Consider the following 18,228-nt stretch of genomic DNA (forward strand, 5'->3'; position numbering starts at 1 on the left):
AAAGAGACAAGTCGTTGTAGACAGACAAATAAGTAGATAGACAGATAGATGAAAATAATAAAAAAGAGAACCTAACACGGACGTGATTCGAACACGCAACCCTCTGATCTGGAGTCAGACGTGCTACCGTGTCGCCACCGAGTCCACTTTGTGTAGCCGTTCGCACCCACGCGTAGCATGTTTTGCTCGGCCTTCTGTCGATGCAGCACAGGTAAAGAGACAAGTCATTGAAGACAGACAAATAAGTAGATAGACAGATGAAAATAATAAGAAAGAGAATTTGACCCCGACGTGATTCGAACACGCAACCTTCTGATCTGGAGTCAGACGCGCTACCACTGCGCCACCAAGTCCGCTTAGGATAGCCATTCGCACACACGTGGTAGCATGGTTTTTCGGCCTTCTGTCGATGAAGCACAGGTAAAGAAACAAGTCATTGTAGACAGACAAATAAGTAGATAGACAGATTGATGAAAATAAGAAAAAAGAAAATTTGATCCAGACGTGATTCAAACTCGCAACCTTCTGATCTGTAGTCAGACATGCTAACATGTCGCCACCGAGTCCGTTTAGTGTGGCCGTTCGCACACACGTGGTAGCATGTTTTGCTTGGCCTCCTGTCGAGGAAGCACAGCTAAAGAGAAGAGTCATTGTAGACAGACAACTAAGTAGATAAACAGATAAAAATAATAAAAAGAGAGCTTGACCCGGACATTATTCGAACACGCAACCTTCCAATCTGGAGTCAGACGTGCTACCGGGTTGCCACCGAGTCCACTTAGTGTAGCCGTAAGCACACACGCGGTAGCATGCTTTGCTCGGCCTTCTGTCGATGCAGCACTGGTAGAGAGACAAGTCATTGTAGACAGACAAATAGGTAGATAGATGAAAATAATAAAAAGAGAATTTGACCCGGACGCGATTCGAACACGCAACCTTCTGATCTGGAGTCAGACGTGCTGCCGTGTCGCCACCGCGTCCGTTTAGGGTAGCCGTTCGCACACACGTGGTAGCATGATTTGCTCGGCCTTCTGTCGATGAAGCACGCATAAAGAGAAGAGTCATTGTAGACAGACAAATAAGTAGATAGACAGATAGAAGAAAATAGTAAAAAAGAGAACTTGACCCGAACGTGATTCGAACCCGCAACCTTCTGATCTGGAGTCAGACGTGCTACTGTGTCACCGCCGAGTCCACTTTGTGTAGCCTTTCGCACACACGCGGTAGCATGTTTTGCTCGGCCTTCTTTCGATGCAGCACAGGTAAAGAGACAAGTCATTGTAGACAGACAAATAAGTAGATAGACAGATGAAAATAATGAGAAAGAGAATTTGACCCGGACGCGATTCGAACACGCAACCTTCTGATCTCGAGTCGGACGCGCTAACAGTTCGCCACCGGGTCCACAGAGGTAGCCGTTCGCACACACGTGGTAGCATGTTTTGCTCGGCCTTCTATCGATGAAGCACAGGTAAAGAAACAAGTCGTTGTAAACAGACAAAGAGGTAGATAGACAGATGAAAATAACAAAAACGAGAACTTAACACGGACGTGATTCGAACACGCAACCCTCTTATCTGGAGTAAGACGCGCTACCGTGTCGCCACCGAATCCACTTAGTGTAGCCGTACGCACACACGCGGTAGCATGTTTTGCTTGGCCTCCTATCGAGGAAGCACAGCTAAAGAGAAGAGTCATTGTAGACAAGACAAATAAGTAGATACACAGATAGATGAAAATAATAAATAAGCGAATTTGACCCGGACGTGATTCAAACTCGCAACCTTCTGATGTGGAGTCAGACGTGCTACCGTGTCGCCACCGCGTCCGTTTAGGGTAGCTGTTCGCACACACGTGGTAGCATGATTTGCTCGGCCTTCTGTCGATGAAGCACACATAAAGAGAAAAGTCATTGTAGACAGACAAATAAGTAGATAGACAGATAGATGAAAATAGTAAAAAAGAGAACTTGACCCGAACGTGATTCGAACCCGCAACCTTCTGATCTGGAGTCAGACGTGCTACTGTGTCACCACCGAGTCCACTTTGTGTAGCCGTTCGCACACACGCGGTAGCATGTTTTGATCGGCGTTCTGTCGATGCAGCATAGGTAAAGAGACAAGTCATTGTAGACAGACAAATAAGTAGATAGACAGATGAAAATAATAAGAAAGAGAATTTGACCCGGACGCGATTCGAACACCCAACCTTCTGATCTCGCGTCGGAGGCGCTAACAGTTCGCCACCGAGTCCACTGAGGTAGCTGTTCGCACACACGTGGTAGCATGTTTTGCTCGGCCTTCTATCGATGAAGCACAGGTAAAGAAACAAGTCGTTAGACAGACAAATAAGTAGATAGACAGATAGATGAAAATAATAAAAAAGAGGATTTGACCCAGACGTGATTCGAACACGCAACCTTCTGATCTGGAGTCAGACGTGCTAAAGTTGCGCCACTGAGTCCGCTTAGAGTAACCGTTCGCACACACGCGGTAGCATGTTTTGCTCGGCCTTCTGTCGATGAAGCACAGGTAAAGGGACAAGTCATTGCAGACCGAGAAATAAGTAGATAGACAGATAGATGAAAATACCAAAGAGAGAGTTTGACGCGGACGTGATTAGAACACGCAACCTTCTGATCTGGAGTCAGACGTGCTACCTTGTCGCCATCGAATCCGTCTACGGTAGCCGTTCGCACACACGCGGTAGCATGATTAGCTCGGCCTTCTGTCGATGAAGCACAGGTAAAGAGACATGTCATTGTAGACAGACAAATAAGTAGATAGACAGATAGATGAAAATAGTAAAAAAGAGAACTTGACCCGAACGTGATTCGAACCCGCAACCTTCTGATCTGAAGTCAGACGTGCTACTGTGTCACCACAGAGTCCACTTTGTATAGCCGTTCGCACACACGCGGTAGCATGTTTTGCTCGGCCTTCTGTCGATGCAGCACAGGTTAAAGAGACAAGTCATTTTAGACAGACAAATAAGTAGATAGACAGAAGAAAATAATAACAAAGAAAATTTGACCCGGACGCGATTCGAACACGCAACCTACTGATCTCGAGTCGGACGCGCTAACAGTTCGCCACCGAGTCCACTGAGGTAGCCGTTCGCACACACGTGGTAGCATGTTTTGCTCGGCCTTCTATCGATGAAGCACAGGTAAAGAAACAAGTCGTTAGACAGACAAATAAGTAGATAGACAGATAGATGAAAATAATAAAAAAACAAATTTGACCCGGACGTGATTCAAACTCGCAACCTTCTGATCTGGAGTCAGACGTGCTACCGTGTCGCCACCGCGTCCGTTTAGGGTAGCTGTTCGCACACACGTGGTAGCATGATTTGCTCGGCCTTCTGTCGATGAAGCACACATAAAGAGAAGAGACATTGTAGACAGAAAAATAAGTAAATAGACAGATAGATGAAAATAGTAAAAAAGAGAAGTTGACCCGAACGTGATTCGAACCCGCAACCTTCTGATCTGGAGTCATACGTGCTACTGTGTCACCACCGAGTCCACTTTGTGTAGCCGTTCGCACACACGTGGTAGCATGATTTGCTCGGCCTTCTGTCGATGAAGCACACCTAAAGGGAAGAGTCATTGTAGACAGACAAATAAGTAGATAGACAGATAGATGAAAATAGTAAAAAAGAGAACTTGACCCGAACGTGATTCGAACCCGCAACCTTCTGATCTGGAGTCGGACGCGCTAACAGTTCGCCACCGAGTCGACTTAGAGTAGCCGTTCGCACACACGTGGTAGCATGTTTTGCTCGGCCTTCTATCGATGAAGCACAGGTAAAGAAACAAGTCGTTGTACACAGACAAAGAGGTAGATAGACAGATGAAAATAACAAAAACGAGAACTTAACACTGACGTGATTCGAACACGCAACCCTCTGGTCTGGAGTAATACGCGCTACCGTGTCGCCACCGAATCCACTTAGCGTAGCCGTTCGCACACACGCGGTAGCTTGTTTTGCTCGGCCTTCTGTCGATGAAGCACAGGTAACGAGACAAGTCATTGTAGACAGACAAATAGGTAGATAGACAATTAGATGAAAATAATAAAAAAGAGAATTTGACCCGGACGTGATTCGAACATTTAACCTACTGATCTGGAGTAAGACGCGCTACCGTTGCACCTCCGAGTCCGCTCAGGGCAGCCTCTCGCACACACATGGTAGCATGATTTGCTCGGCCTTCTGTCGATGAAGCACACCTAAAGAGAAGAGTCATTGTAGACAGACAAGTAAGTAGATAGACAGATAGATGAAAATAGTAAAAAAGAGAACTTGACCCGAACGTGATTCGAACCCGCAACCTTCTGATCTGGAGTCGGACGTGCTACCGTGTCGCCACCGAGTCCATTTAGTGAAGCCGTTCGTACACACGCGGTAGCATGTTTCGCTCGGCCTTCTGTCGATGAAGCACAGGTAAAGAGACAAGTCATCGTAGACAGACAAATAAAAAGATAAACAGATGAAAATAATAAAAAAGAGAATTTGACCCGGACGTGATTCGAACACGCAACCTTCTGATCTGGAGTCAGACGTGCTACCGTGTCGCCACCGAGTCCTTTAGGTAACCATTCGCACACCCGTGGTAGCATGTTTTGCTCGGCCTTCTGTCGATGAAGCACAGGTAAAGAGACAAGTCATTGTAGACATACAGATAAGTAGATAGACAGATAGATGAAAATAATAAAAAAGAGGATTTGACCCGGACGTGATTCGAACACGCAACCTTGTGATCTGAAGTCAGATGTGCTACCGTATCGCCACCGAGACAGATGAAAACAATAAGAAAGAGAATTTGACCCGGACTTGGTTCGAACACGCAACCTACTGATCTGGAGTCAGACGCGCTACCGTTGCACCTCCGAGTCCGCTCAGGGCAGCCGTTCGCACACACGTGGTAGCATGTTTTGCTTGGCCTTCTGTCGATGAAGCACAGGTAAAGAGGCAAGTCATTGTAGACAGACAAATAAGTAGATAGACAGATAGATGAAAATAACAAAAGAGAGAACTTCACATCGACGTGATTCGAACACGCAACCTTCTGATCTGGAGTCAGACGTCCTACCGGGTCGCCACCGAGTTGACTTAGTGTAGTCGTTCGCACACACGCGGTAGCATGATTAGCTCGGCCTTCTGTCGATGAAGCACAGGTAAAGAGACATGTCATTGTAGACAGACAAATAAGCAGATAGAGAGATGAAAATAATAAAAAAAGAACTTGACCCGGACGTGATTCGAACACGCAACCTTCTGATCTGGAGTCAGACGCGCTACCGTTGCGCTACCGAGTCCAGGGTAGCCGTTCGCACACACGTGGTAGCATGTTTTGCTCGGCCTTCTGTCGATGCAGCACTGTTAAAGAGACAAGTCGTTGTAGACAGACAAATAAGTAGATAGACAGATGAAAATAATAAGAAAGAAAATTTGACCCGGACGCGATTCGAACACGCAACCTTCTGATCTGGAGTCGGACGCGCTAACAGTTCGCCACCGAGTCCATTTAGGGTAGCCGTTCGCACACACGTGGTAGCATGTTTTGCTTGGCCTTCTATCGATGAAGCACAGGTAAAGAGACAAGTCGTGTTAGACAGACAAATACGTAGATAGACAGATACATGAAAATAATAAAAAAGAGAACCTAACACGGAGGTGATTCGAAAACGCAACCCTCTGATCTGGAGTCAGACGTGCTACCGTGTCGCCACCGAGTCCACTTTTTGTAGCCGTTCGCACACACGCGGTAGCACGTTTTGCTCGGCCTTCTGTCAATGCAGCACAGGTAAAGAGACAAGTCTTTGTAGACAGACAAATAAGTAGATAGACAGATGAAAACAATAAGAAAGAGAATTTGACCCGGACGCGATACGAACACGCAACCTTCTGATCTGGAGTCGGACGCGCTAACAGTTCGCCACCGAGTCCACTTAGGGTAGCCGTTCGCACACACGTGGTAGCATGTTTTGCTCGGCCTTCTATCGATGAAGCACAGGTAAAGAAACAAGTCGTTGTAGACAGACAAAGGGGTAGATAGACAGATGAAAATAACAAAAACGAGAACTTAACACGGACGTGATTCGAACGCGCAACCCTCTGATCCGTAGTAAGACGCGCTACCGTGTCGCCACCGAATCCACTTAGCGTAGCCGTTCGCACATACGCGGTAGCTTGTTTTGCTCGGCCTTCTGTCGATGAAGCACAGGTAACGAGACAAGTCATTGTACACAGACAAATAAGTAGATAGACAAATAGAAGAAAATAGGAAAAAAGAGAATTTGACCCGGACGTGATTCGAACACGCAACCTTCTGATATGGAGACAGACGTGCTAAAGTGTCGCCACCGATCCACTTAGTGAAGCCGTTCGTACACACGCGGTAGCATGTTTCGCTCGGCCTTCTGTCGATGAAGCACAGGTAAAAAGACAAGTCATCGTAGACAGACAAATAAAAAGTTAAACAGATGAAAGTAATAAAAAAGAGAATTTGACCCGGACGTGATTCGAACACGCAACCTTCTGATCTGGAGTGAGACGTGCTACCGTGTCGCCACCGAGTCCGTTAGGTAACCATTCGCACACACGTGGTAGCATGTTTTGCTCGGCCTTCTGTCGATGAAGCACAGGTAAAGAGACAAGTCATTGTAGACATACAGATAAGTAGATAGACAGATAAATGAAAATAATAAAAAAGAGGATTTGACTCAGACCTGATTCGAACACGCAACCTTGTGATCTGGAGTCAGACGTGCTACCGTATCGCCACCGAGTACACTTAGTGTAGCCGTTAGCACACACGCGGTAGCATGTTTTGCTCGGCCTTCTGTCGATGAAGCACAGGTAAAGAGACAAGTCATTGTAGACAGACAAATAAGTGGATAGACAGATGAAAATAATAAAAAAAAAGAATTTGAACCGGACTTGATTCGAACACGCAACCTTCTGATCTGGATTCAGACGTGCTAAAGTTGCGCCACTGAGTCCGCTTAGAGTAATTGTTCGCACACGCGCTGTAGCATGTTTTGCTCGGCCTTCTGTCGATGAAGCACAGGTAAAGGGACAAGTCATTGCAGATAGACAAATAAGTAGATAGACAGATAGATGAATATACTAAAAAGAGAATTTGACGCGGACGTGATTAGAACACGCAACCTTCTGATCTGGAGTCAGACGTGCTAAAGTTGCGCCACCGAGACCGCTTAGGGCAGCCGTTCGCACACACGTGGCAGCATGTTTTGCTCGGCCTTCTGTCGAGGAAGCACAGCTAAAGAGAAGAGTCATTGTAGACAGACAAATAAGTAGATAGACAGATAGATGAAAATAATAAAGAGAGACTTTTACCCGGACGTGATTCGAACACGCAACCTTCTGATCTGGAGTCAGACGTGCTACCGTGTCGCCATCGAATCCGTCTAGGGTAGCCGTAGCATGATTTGCTCGGCCTTTTGTCGATGAGGCACAGGTAAAGAGACATGTCATTGTAGACAGACAAATAGGTAGACAGATAGATGAAAATAATAAAAAAGAGGATTTGACCCGGACGTGATTCGAACACGCAACCTTGTGATCTGGAGTCAGATGTGCTACAGTATCGCCACCGAGTACACTTAGTGTAGCCGTTCGCACAGACGCGGTAGCATGTTTTGCTCGGCCTTCTGTCGATGAAGCACAGGTAAGGAGACAAGTCATTGTAGACAGACAAATAAGTGGATAGACAGATGAAAATAATAAAAAAAGAATTTGACCCGGACTTGATTCGAACACGCAACCTTCTGATCTGGAGTCAGACGTGCTAAAGTTGCGCCACCAAGTCCGCTTAGGGTAGCCATTCGCACACACGTGGTAGCACGTTTTGCACGGCCTTATGTCGATGAAGCACAGGTAAAGGGACAAGTCATTTTAGACAGACAAATAAGTAGATAGACAGATAGATGAAAATAATAAAAAGAGAATTTGACCCGGACGTGATTCGAACATTTAACCTACTAATCTGAAGTCAGACGCGCTACCGTTGCACCTGCGGGTCCGCTCAGGGCAGCCCTTCGCACACACGTGGTAGCATGTTTTTCTTGGCCTTCTGTCGATGAAGCACAGGTAAAGAGACAAGTCATTGTAGATAGACAAATAAGTAGATAGACAGATAGATGAAAATAACAAAAGAGAGAACTTCACATCGACGTGATTCGAACACGCAACCTTCTGATCTGGAGTCAGACATCCTAACGGGTCGCCACCGAGTTGACTTAGTGTAGCCGTTCGCATACACGCAGTAGCATGTATTGCTCGGCTTTCTGACGATGAAGCATAGGTAAAGAGAGAAGTAATTGTAGACAGACAAATAAGTAGACAGATAGTTGAAAACAATAAAAAGAAAATTTGACCCCGACGTGATTCGAACACGCAACCTTCTGATCTGGAGTCAGACGCGCTACCGTTGCACCACCGAGTCCGCTTAGGGTAGCCATTCGCACACACGTGGTAGCATGTTTTTTCGGCCTTCTGTCGATGAAACACAGGTAAAGAGACAAGTCATTGTAGACAGACAAATAAGTAGATAGACAGAATGATGAAAATAAGAAAAAAGGAAATTTGATCCAGACGTGATTCAAGCTCGCAACCTTCTGATCTGTAGTCAGACATGCTAACATGTCGCCACCGAGTCCGTTTAGGGTGGCCGTTCGCACACACGTGGTAGCATGGTTTGCTCGGCCTTCTGTCGAGGAAGCACAGCAAAAGAGAAGAGTCATTGTAGACAGACAAATAAGTAGATAGACAGATAGATGAAAATAATAAAGAGAGACTTTTACCCGGACGTGATTCGAACACGCAACCTTCTGATCTGGAGTCAGGCGTGCTACCTTGTCGCCATCGAATCCGTCTACGGTAGCCGTTCGCACACACGCGGTAGCATGATTAGCTCGGCCTTCTGTCGATGAAGCACAGGTAAAGAGACATGTCATTGTAGACAGACAAATAAGAAGATAGACAGATGAAAATAATAAAAAGAGAGCTTGACCCGGACGTGATTCGAACACGCAACCTTCCGATCTGGAGTCAGACGTGCTACCGGGTTGCCACCGAGTCCACTTAGTGTAGCCGTACGCACACACGCGATAGCATATTTTGCTCGGCCTTCTGTCGATGCAGCACTGGTAAAGAGACAAGTCGTTGTAGACAGACAAATAAGTAGATAGACAGATGAAAATAATAAGAAAGAAAATTTGACCCGGACGCGATTCGAACACGCAACCTTGTGATCTGGAGTCAGACGTGCTATCGTATCGCCACCAAGTACACTTAGTGAAGCCGTTCGTACACACGCGGTAGCATGTTTCGCTCGGCCTTCTGTCGATGAAGCACAGGTAAAGAGACAAGTCATTGTAGACAGACAAATAAGTGGATAGACAGATGAAAATAATAAAAAAAGATTTTGACCCAGACTTGATTCGAACACGCAACCTTCTGATCTGGAGTCAGACGTGCTAAAGTTGCGCCACTGAGTCCGCTTAGAGTAATTGTTCGCGCACACGTGGTAGCATGTTTTGCTCGGCCTTCTGTCGATAAAGCACAGGTAAAGAGACAAGTCATTGTAGACAGACAAATAAGTAGATAGACAGATAGATGAAAATAACAAAAGAGAGAACTTGACATCGACGTGATTCGAACACGCAACCTTCTGATCTGGAGTCAGACGTCCTACCGGGTCGCCACCGAGTTGACTTAGTGTAGCCGTTCGCACAAACGCACTAGCATGTATTGCTCGGCCTTCTGTAGATGAAGCATAGGTAAAGAGAGAAGTCATTGTAGACAGACAAATAGGTAGACAGATAGTTGAAAACAATAAAAAAGAGAATTTGACCCCGACGTGATTCGAACACGCAACCGTCTGATCTGGAGTCAGACGCGCTACCGTTGCGCCACTGAGTCCACTTAGGGTAGCCGTTCGCACACACGTGGTAGCATGTTTTTTCGGCCTTCTGTCGATGAAGCACAGGTAAAGAGACAAGTCATTGTAGACAGACAAATAAGTAGATAGACAGATTGATGAAAATAAGAAAAAAGGAAATGTGATCCAGACGTGATTCAAACTCGCAACATTCTGATCTGTAGTCAGACACGCTAACGTGTCGCCACCGAGTCCGTTTAGTGTGGCCGTTCGCACACACGTGGTAGCATGTTTTGCTTGGCCTTCTGTCGAGGAAGCACAGCTAAAGAGAAGAGTCATTGTAGACAGACAAATAAGTAGATAGACAGATAGATGAAAATAATAAAAAGAGACTTTTACCCGGACGTGATTCGAACACGCAACCTTCTGATCTGGAGTCAGACGTGCTACCGTGTCGCCATCGAATTCGCTTAGGGTAGCCGTTCGCACACACGCGGTAGCATGATTTGCTCGGCCTTGTGTCGATGAACCACAGGTAAAGAGACAAGTCTTTGTAGACAGACAAAAGTGTAGATACACAGATAGATGAAAATAATAAATAAGCGAATTTGACCCTGACGTGATTCAAACTCGCGACCTTCTGATCTGGAGTCAGACGTGCTACCGTGTCGCCACCGAGTCCGTTTAGGGAGGCCGTTCGCACATACGTGGGAGCATGTTTTGCTCGGCCTTCTATCGATGAAGCACAGGTAAAGAGACAAGTCGTTGTAGACAGACAAATAAGTAGATAGACAGATAGATGAAAATAAAAAAAAGAGAACCTAACACGAACGTGATTCCAACACGCAACCCTCTGATCTGGAGTCGGACGTGCTACCGTGTCGCCACCGAGTCCACTTTGTGTAGCCGTTCGCAAACACGCGGTAGCATGTTTTGCTCGGCCTTCTGTCGATGCAGCACAGGTAAAGAGACAAGTCATTGTAGACAGACAAATAAGTAGATAGACAGATGAAAATAACAAACACGAGAACTTAACACGGACGTGATTCGAACACGCAACCCTCTGATCCGTAGTAAGACGCGCTACCGTGTCGCCACCGAATCCACTTAGCGTACCCGTTCGCACACACGCGGTAGCTTGTTTTGCTCGGCCTTCTGTCGATGAAGCACAGGTAGCGAGGCAAGTCATTGTACACAGACAAATAGGTAGATAGACAAATAGATGAAAATAAGAAAAAAGAGAATTTGACCCGGACGTGATTCGAACACGCAACCTTCTGATATAGAGACAGACGTGCTACCGTATCGCCACCGAGTCCACATAGTGAAGCCGTTCGTACACACGTGGTAGCATGTTTCGCTCAGCCTTCTGTCGATGAAGCACAGGTAAAGAGACAAGTCATCGTAGACAGACAAATAAAAAGTTAAACAGATAAAAATAATAAAAAAGAGAAGATAACCCGGACGTGATTCGAACACGCAACCTTCTGATCTGGAGTCAGACGTGCTACCGTGTCGCCACCGAGTCCGTTAGGTAACCACTCGCACACACGTGGTAGCATGTTTTGCTCGGCCTTCTGTCGATGAAGCACAGGTAAAGGGACAAGTCATTGCAGATAGACAAATAAGTAGATAGACAGATAGATGAAAGTACTCAAAAGAGAATTTGACGCGGACGTGATTAGAACACGCAACCTTCTGATCTGTAGTCAGACGTGCTAAAGTTGCGCCACCGAGTCCGCTTAGGGTAGCCGTTCGCCCACACGTGGTAGCATGTTTTGCACGGCCTTATATCGATGAAGCACAGGTAAAGAGAAGAGTCATTGTAGACAGACAAATAAGTAGATAGACAGATAGATGAAAACAATAAAAAAGAGACTTTTACCCGGACGTGATTCGAACACGCAACCTTCTGATCTGGAGTCAGACGTGCTACCGTGTCGCCATCGAATCCGCTTAGGGTAGTCGTTCGCACACACGCGGTAGCATGATTTGCTCGGCCTTCTGTCGATGAAGCACAGGTAAAGAGACAAGTCATCGTAGACAGACAAATAAAAAGATAAACAGATGAAAATAATAAAAAAGAGAATTTGACCCGGACGTGATTCGAACACGCAACCTTCTGATCTGGAGTCAGACGTGCTACCGTGTCGCCACCGAGTCCTTTAGGTAACCATTCGCACACCCGTGGTAGCATGTTTTGCTCGGCCTTCTGTCGATGAAGCACAGGTAAAGAGACAAGTCATTGTAGACATACAGATAAGTAGATAGACAGATAGATGAAAATAATAAAAAAGAGGATTTGACCCGGACGTGATTCGAACACGCAACCTTGTGATCTGAAGTCAGATGTGCTACCGTATCGCCACCGAGACAGATGAAAACAATAAGAAAGAGAATTTGACCCGGACTTGGTTCGAACACGCAACCTACTGATCTGGAGTCAGACGCGCTACCGTTGCACCTCCGAGTCCGCTCAGGGCAGCCGTTCGCACACACGTGGTAGCATGTTTTGCTTGGCCTTCTGTCGATGAAGCACAGGTAAAGAGGCAAGTCATTGTAGACAGACAAATAAGTAGATAGACAGATAGATGAAAATAACAAAAGAGAGAACTTCACATCGACGTGATTCGAACACGCAACCTTCTGATCTGGAGTCAGACGTCCTACCGGGTCGCCACCGAGTTGACTTAGTGTAGTCGTTCGCACACACGCGGTAGCATGATTAGCTCGGCCTTCTGTCGATGAAGCACAGGTAAAGAGACATGTCATTGTAGACAGACAAATAAGCAGATAGAGAGATGAAAATAATAAAAAAAGAACTTGACCCGGACGTGATTCGAACACGCAACCTTCTGATCTGGAGTCAGACGCGCTACCGTTGCGCTACCGAGTCCAGGGTAGCCGTTCGCACACACGTGGTAGCATGTTTTGCTCGGCCTTCTGTCGATGCAGCACTGTTAAAGAGACAAGTCGTTGTAGACAGACAAATAAGTAGATAGACAGATGAAAATAATAAGAAAGAAAATTTGACCCGGACGCGATTCGAACACGCAACCTTCTGATCTGGAGTCGGACGCGCTAACAGTTCGCCACCGAGTCCATTTAGGGTAGCCGTTCGCACACACGTGGTAGCATGTTTTGCTTGGCCTTCTATCGATGAAGCACAGGTAAAGAGACAAGTCGTGTTAGACAGACAAATACGTAGATAGACAGATACATGAAAATAATAAAAAAGAGAACCTAACACGGAGGTGATTCGAAAACGCAACCCTCTGATCTGGAGTCAGACGTGCTACCGTGTCGCCACCGAGTCCACTTTTTGTAGCCGTTCGCACACACGCGGTAGCACGTTTTGCTCGGCCTTCTGTCAATGCAGCACAGGTAAAGAGACAAGTCTTTGTAGACAGACAAATAAGTAGATAGACAGATGAAAACAATAAGAAAGAGAATTTGACCCGGACGCGATACGAACACGCAACCTTCTGATCTGGAGTCGGACGCGCTAACAGTTCGCCACCGAGTCCACTTAGGGTAGCCGTTCGCACACACGTGGTAGCATGTTTTGCTCGGCCTTCTATCGATGAAGCACAGGTAAAGAAACAAGTCGTTGTAGACAGACAAAGGGGTAGATAGACAGATGAAAATAACAAAAACGAGAACTTAACACGGACGTGATTCGAACGCGCAACCCTCTGATCCGTAGTAAGACGCGCTACCGTGTCGCCACCGAATCCACTTAGCGTAGCCGTTCGCACATACGCGGTAGCTTGTTTTGCTCGGCCTTCTGTCGATGAAGCACAGGTAACGAGACAAGTCATTGTACACAGACAAATAAGTAGATAGACAAATAGAAGAAAATAGGAAAAAAGAGAATTTGACCCGGACGTGATTCGAACACGCAACCTTCTGATATGGAGACAGACGTGCTAAAGTGTCGCCACCGATCCACTTAGTGAAGCCGTTCGTACACACGCGGTAGCATGTTTCGCTCGGCCTTCTGTCGATGAAGCACAGGTAAAAAGACAAGTCATCGTAGACAGACAAATAAAAAGTTAAACAGATGAAAGTAATAAAAAAGAGAATTTGACCCGGACGTGATTCGAACACGCAACCTTCTGATCTGGAGTGAGACGTGCTACCGTGTCGCCACCGAGTCCGTTAGGTAACCATTCGCACACACGTGGTAGCATGTTTTGCTCGGCCTTCTGTCGATGAAGCACAGGTAAAGAGACAAGTCATTGTAGACATACAGATAAGTAGATAGACAGATAAATGAAAATAATAAAAAAGAGGATTTGACTCAGACCTGATTCGAACACGCAACCTTGTGATCTGGAGTCAGACGTGCTACCGTATCGCCACCGAGTACACTTAGTGTAGCCGTTAGCACACACGCGGTAGCATGTTTTGCTCGGCCTTCTGTCGATGAAGCACAGGTAAAGAGACAAGTCATTGTAGACAGACAAATAAGTGGATAGACAGATGAAAATAATAAAAAAAAAGAATTTGAACCGGACTTGATTCGAACACGCAACCTTCTGATCTGGATTCAGACGTGCTAAAGTTGCGCCACTGAGTCCGCTTAGAGTAATTGTTCGCACACGCGCTGTAGCATGTTTTGCTCGGCCTTCTGTCGATGAAGCACAGGTAAAGGGACAAGTCATTGCAGATAGACAAATAAGTAGATAGACAGATAGATGAATATACTAAAAAGAGAATTTGACGCGGACGTGATTAGAACACGCAACCTTCTGATCTGGAGTCAGACGTGCTAAAGTTGCGCCACCGAGACCGCTTAGGGCAGCCGTTCGCACACACGTGGCAGCATGTTTTGCTCGGCCTTCTGTCGAGGAAGCACAGCTAAAGAGAAGAGTCATTGTAGACAGACAAATAAGTAGATAGACAGATAGATGAAAATAATAAAGAGAGACTTTTACCCGGACGTGATTCGAACACGCAACCTTCTGATCTGGAGTCAGACGTGCTACCGTGTCGCCATCGAATCCGTCTAGGGTAGCCGTAGCATGATTTGCTCGGCCTTTTGTCGATGAGGCACAGGTAAAGAGACATGTCATTGTAGACAGACAAATAGGTAGACAGATAGATGAAAATAATAAAAAAGAGGATTTGACCCGGACGTGATTCGAACACGCAACCTTGTGATCTGGAGTCAGATGTGCTACAGTATCGCCACCGAGTACACTTAGTGTAGCCGTTCGCACAGACGCGGTAGCATGTTTTGCTCGGCCTTCTGTCGATGAAGCACAGGTAAGGAGACAAGTCATTGTAGACAGACAAATAAGTGGATAGACAGATGAAAATAATAAAAAAAGAATTTGACCCGGACTTGATTCGAACACGCAACCTTCTGATCTGGAGTCAGACGTGCTAAAGTTGCGCCACCAAGTCCGCTTAGGGTAGCCATTCGCACACACGTGGTAGCACGTTTTGCACGGCCTTATGTCGATGAAGCACAGGTAAAGGGACAAGTCATTTTAGACAGACAAATAAGTAGATAGACAGATAGATGAAAATAATAAAAAGAGAATTTGACCCGGACGTGATTCGAACATTTAACCTACTAATCTGAAGTCAGACGCGCTACCGTTGCACCTGCGGGTCCGCTCAGGGCAGCCCTTCGCACACACGTGGTAGCATGTTTTTCTTGGCCTTCTGTCGATGAAGCACAGGTAAAGAGACAAGTCATTGTAGATAGACAAATAAGTAGATAGACAGATAGATGAAAATAACAAAAGAGAGAACTTCACATCGACGTGATTCGAACACGCAACCTTCTGATCTGGAGTCAGACATCCTAACGGGTCGCCACCGAGTTGACTTAGTGTAGCCGTTCGCATACACGCAGTAGCATGTATTGCTCGGCTTTCTGACGATGAAGCATAGGTAAAGAGAGAAGTAATTGTAGACAGACAAATAAGTAGACAGATAGTTGAAAACAATAAAAAGAAAATTTGACCCCGACGTGATTCGAACACGCAACCTTCTGATCTGGAGTCAGACGCGCTACCGTTGCACCACCGAGTCCGCTTAGGGTAGCCATTCGCACACACGTGGTAGCATGTTTTTTCGGCCTTCTGTCGATGAAACACAGGTAAAGAGACAAGTCATTGTAGACAGACAAATAAGTAGATAGACAGAATGATGAAAATAAGAAAAAAGGAAATTTGATCCAGACGTGATTCAAGCTCGCAACCTTCTGATCTGTAGTCAGACATGCTAACATGTCGCCACCGAGTCCGTTTAGGGTGGCCGTTCGCACACACGTGGTAGCATGGTTTGCTCGGCCTTCTGTCGAGGAAGCACAGCAAAAGAGAAGAGTCATTGTAGACAGACAAATAAGTAGATAGACAGATAGATGAAAATAATAAAGAGAGACTTTTACCCGGACGTGATTCGAACACGCAACCTTCTGATCTGGAGTCAGGCGTGCTACCTTGTCGCCATCGAATCCGTCTACGGTAGCCGTTCGCACACACGCGGTAGCATGATTAGCTCGGCCTTCTGTCGATGAAGCACAGGTAAAGAGACATGTCATTGTAGACAGACAAATAAGAAGATAGACAGATGAAAATAATAAAAAGAGAGCTTGACCCGGACGTGATTCGAACACGCAACCTTCCGATCTGGAGTCAGACGTGCTACCGGGTTGCCACCGAGTCCACTTAGTGTAGCCGTACGCACACACGCGATAGCATATTTTGCTCGGCCTTCTGTCGATGCAGCACTGGTAAAGAGACAAGTCGTTGTAGACAGACAAATAAGTAGATAGACAGATGAAAATAATAAGAAAGAAAATTTGACCCGGACGCGATTCGAACACGCAACCTTGTGATCTGGAGTCAGACGTGCTATCGTATCGCCACCAAGTACACTTAGTGAAGCCGTTCGTACACACGCGGTAGCATGTTTCGCTCGGCCTTCTGTCGATGAAGCACAGGTAAAGAGACAAGTCATTGTAGACAGACAAATAAGTGGATAGACAGATGAAAATAATAAAAAAAGATTTTGACCCAGACTTGATTCGAACACGCAACCTTCTGATCTGGAGTCAGACGTGCTAAAGTTGCGCCACTGAGTCCGCTTAGAGTAATTGTTCGCGCACACGTGGTAGCATGTTTTGCTCGGCCTTCTGTCGATAAAGCACAGGTAAAGAGACAAGTCATTGTAGACAGACAAATAAGTAGATAGACAGATAGATGAAAATAACAAAAGAGAGAACTTGACATCGACGTGATTCGAACACGCAACCTTCTGATCTGGAGTCAGACGTCCTACCGGGTCGCCACCGAGTTGACTTAGTGTAGCCGTTCGCACAAACGCACTAGCATGTATTGCTCGGCCTTCTGTAGATGAAGCATAGGTAAAGAGAGAAGTCATTGTAGACAGACAAATAGGTAGACAGATAGTTGAAAACAATAAAAAAGAGAATTTGACCCCGACGTGATTCGAACACGCAACCGTCTGATCTGGAGTCAGACGCGCTACCGTTGCGCCACTGAGTCCACTTAGGGTAGCCGTTCGCACACACGTGGTAGCATGTTTTTTCGGCCTTCTGTCGATGAAGCACAGGTAAAGAGACAAGTCATTGTAGACAGACAAATAAGTAGATAGACAGATTGATGAAAATAAGAAAAAAGGAAATGTGATCCAGACGTGATTCAAACTCGCAACATTCTGATCTGTAGTCAGACACGCTAACGTGTCGCCACCGAGTCCGTTTAGTGTGGCCGTTCGCACACACGTGGTAGCATGTTTTGCTTGGCCTTCTGTCGAGGAAGCACAGCTAAAGAGAAGAGTCATTGTAGACAGACAAATAAGTAGATAGACAGATAGATGAAAATAATAAAAAGAGACTTTTACCCGGACGTGATTCGAACACGCAACCTTCTGATCTGGAGTCAGACGTGCTACCGTGTCGCCATCGAATTCGCTTAGGGTAGCCGTTCGCACACACGCGGTAGCATGATTTGCTCGGCCTTGTGTCGATGAACCACAGGTAAAGAGACAAGTCTTTGTAGACAGACAAAAGTGTAGATACACAGATAGATGAAAATAATAAATAAGCGAATTTGACCCTGACGTGATTCAAACTCGCGACCTTCTGATCTGGAGTCAGACGTGCTACCGTGTCGCCACCGAGTCCGTTTAGGGAGGCCGTTCGCACATACGTGGGAGCATGTTTTGCTCGGCCTTCTATCGATGAAGCACAGGTAAAGAGACAAGTCGTTGTAGACAGACAAATAAGTAGATAGACAGATAGATGAAAATAAAAAAAAGAGAACCTAACACGAACG

At 46.0% G+C, this 18,228-nt stretch overlaps 8 non-coding genes across 8 annotated transcripts; all 8 read right to left on the bottom strand.

Moving 5' to 3' along the window:
• Positions 1–281: 281 nt before the first annotated feature.
• Positions 282–353, bottom strand: TRNAW-CCA (transfer RNA tryptophan (anticodon CCA)). Its single transcript has one exon. It is a non-coding gene; the product is annotated as a tRNA-Trp (tRNA).
• A 2,038-nt stretch (positions 354–2,391) lies between these two features.
• Positions 2,392–2,463, bottom strand: TRNAW-CCA (transfer RNA tryptophan (anticodon CCA)). The gene has a single exon. It is a non-coding gene; the product is annotated as a tRNA-Trp (tRNA).
• Positions 2,464–5,249: 2,786 nt separating this feature from the next.
• On the bottom strand, positions 5,250–5,321 carry TRNAW-CCA (transfer RNA tryptophan (anticodon CCA)). Its single transcript has one exon. It is a non-coding gene; the product is annotated as a tRNA-Trp (tRNA).
• A 3,080-nt stretch (positions 5,322–8,401) lies between these two features.
• Positions 8,402–8,473, bottom strand: TRNAW-CCA (transfer RNA tryptophan (anticodon CCA)). The gene has a single exon. It is a non-coding gene; the product is annotated as a tRNA-Trp (tRNA).
• Positions 8,474–9,879: 1,406 nt separating this feature from the next.
• Positions 9,880–9,951, bottom strand: TRNAW-CCA (transfer RNA tryptophan (anticodon CCA)). Its single transcript has one exon. It is a non-coding gene; the product is annotated as a tRNA-Trp (tRNA).
• Positions 9,952–12,734: 2,783 nt separating this feature from the next.
• TRNAW-CCA (transfer RNA tryptophan (anticodon CCA)) lies at positions 12,735–12,806 on the bottom strand. The gene has a single exon. It is a non-coding gene; the product is annotated as a tRNA-Trp (tRNA).
• A 3,080-nt stretch (positions 12,807–15,886) lies between these two features.
• TRNAW-CCA (transfer RNA tryptophan (anticodon CCA)) lies at positions 15,887–15,958 on the bottom strand. The gene has a single exon. It is a non-coding gene; the product is annotated as a tRNA-Trp (tRNA).
• Positions 15,959–17,364: 1,406 nt separating this feature from the next.
• On the bottom strand, positions 17,365–17,436 carry TRNAW-CCA (transfer RNA tryptophan (anticodon CCA)). The gene has a single exon. It is a non-coding gene; the product is annotated as a tRNA-Trp (tRNA).
• Positions 17,437–18,228: the final 792 nt, after the last annotated feature.

The sequence above is a fragment of the Rhipicephalus microplus genome, chromosome 5, assembly GCF_043290135.1.
Source record: "Rhipicephalus microplus isolate Deutch F79 chromosome 5, USDA_Rmic, whole genome shotgun sequence".
NCBI lineage: Eukaryota > Metazoa > Arthropoda > Arachnida > Ixodida > Ixodidae > Rhipicephalus > Rhipicephalus microplus.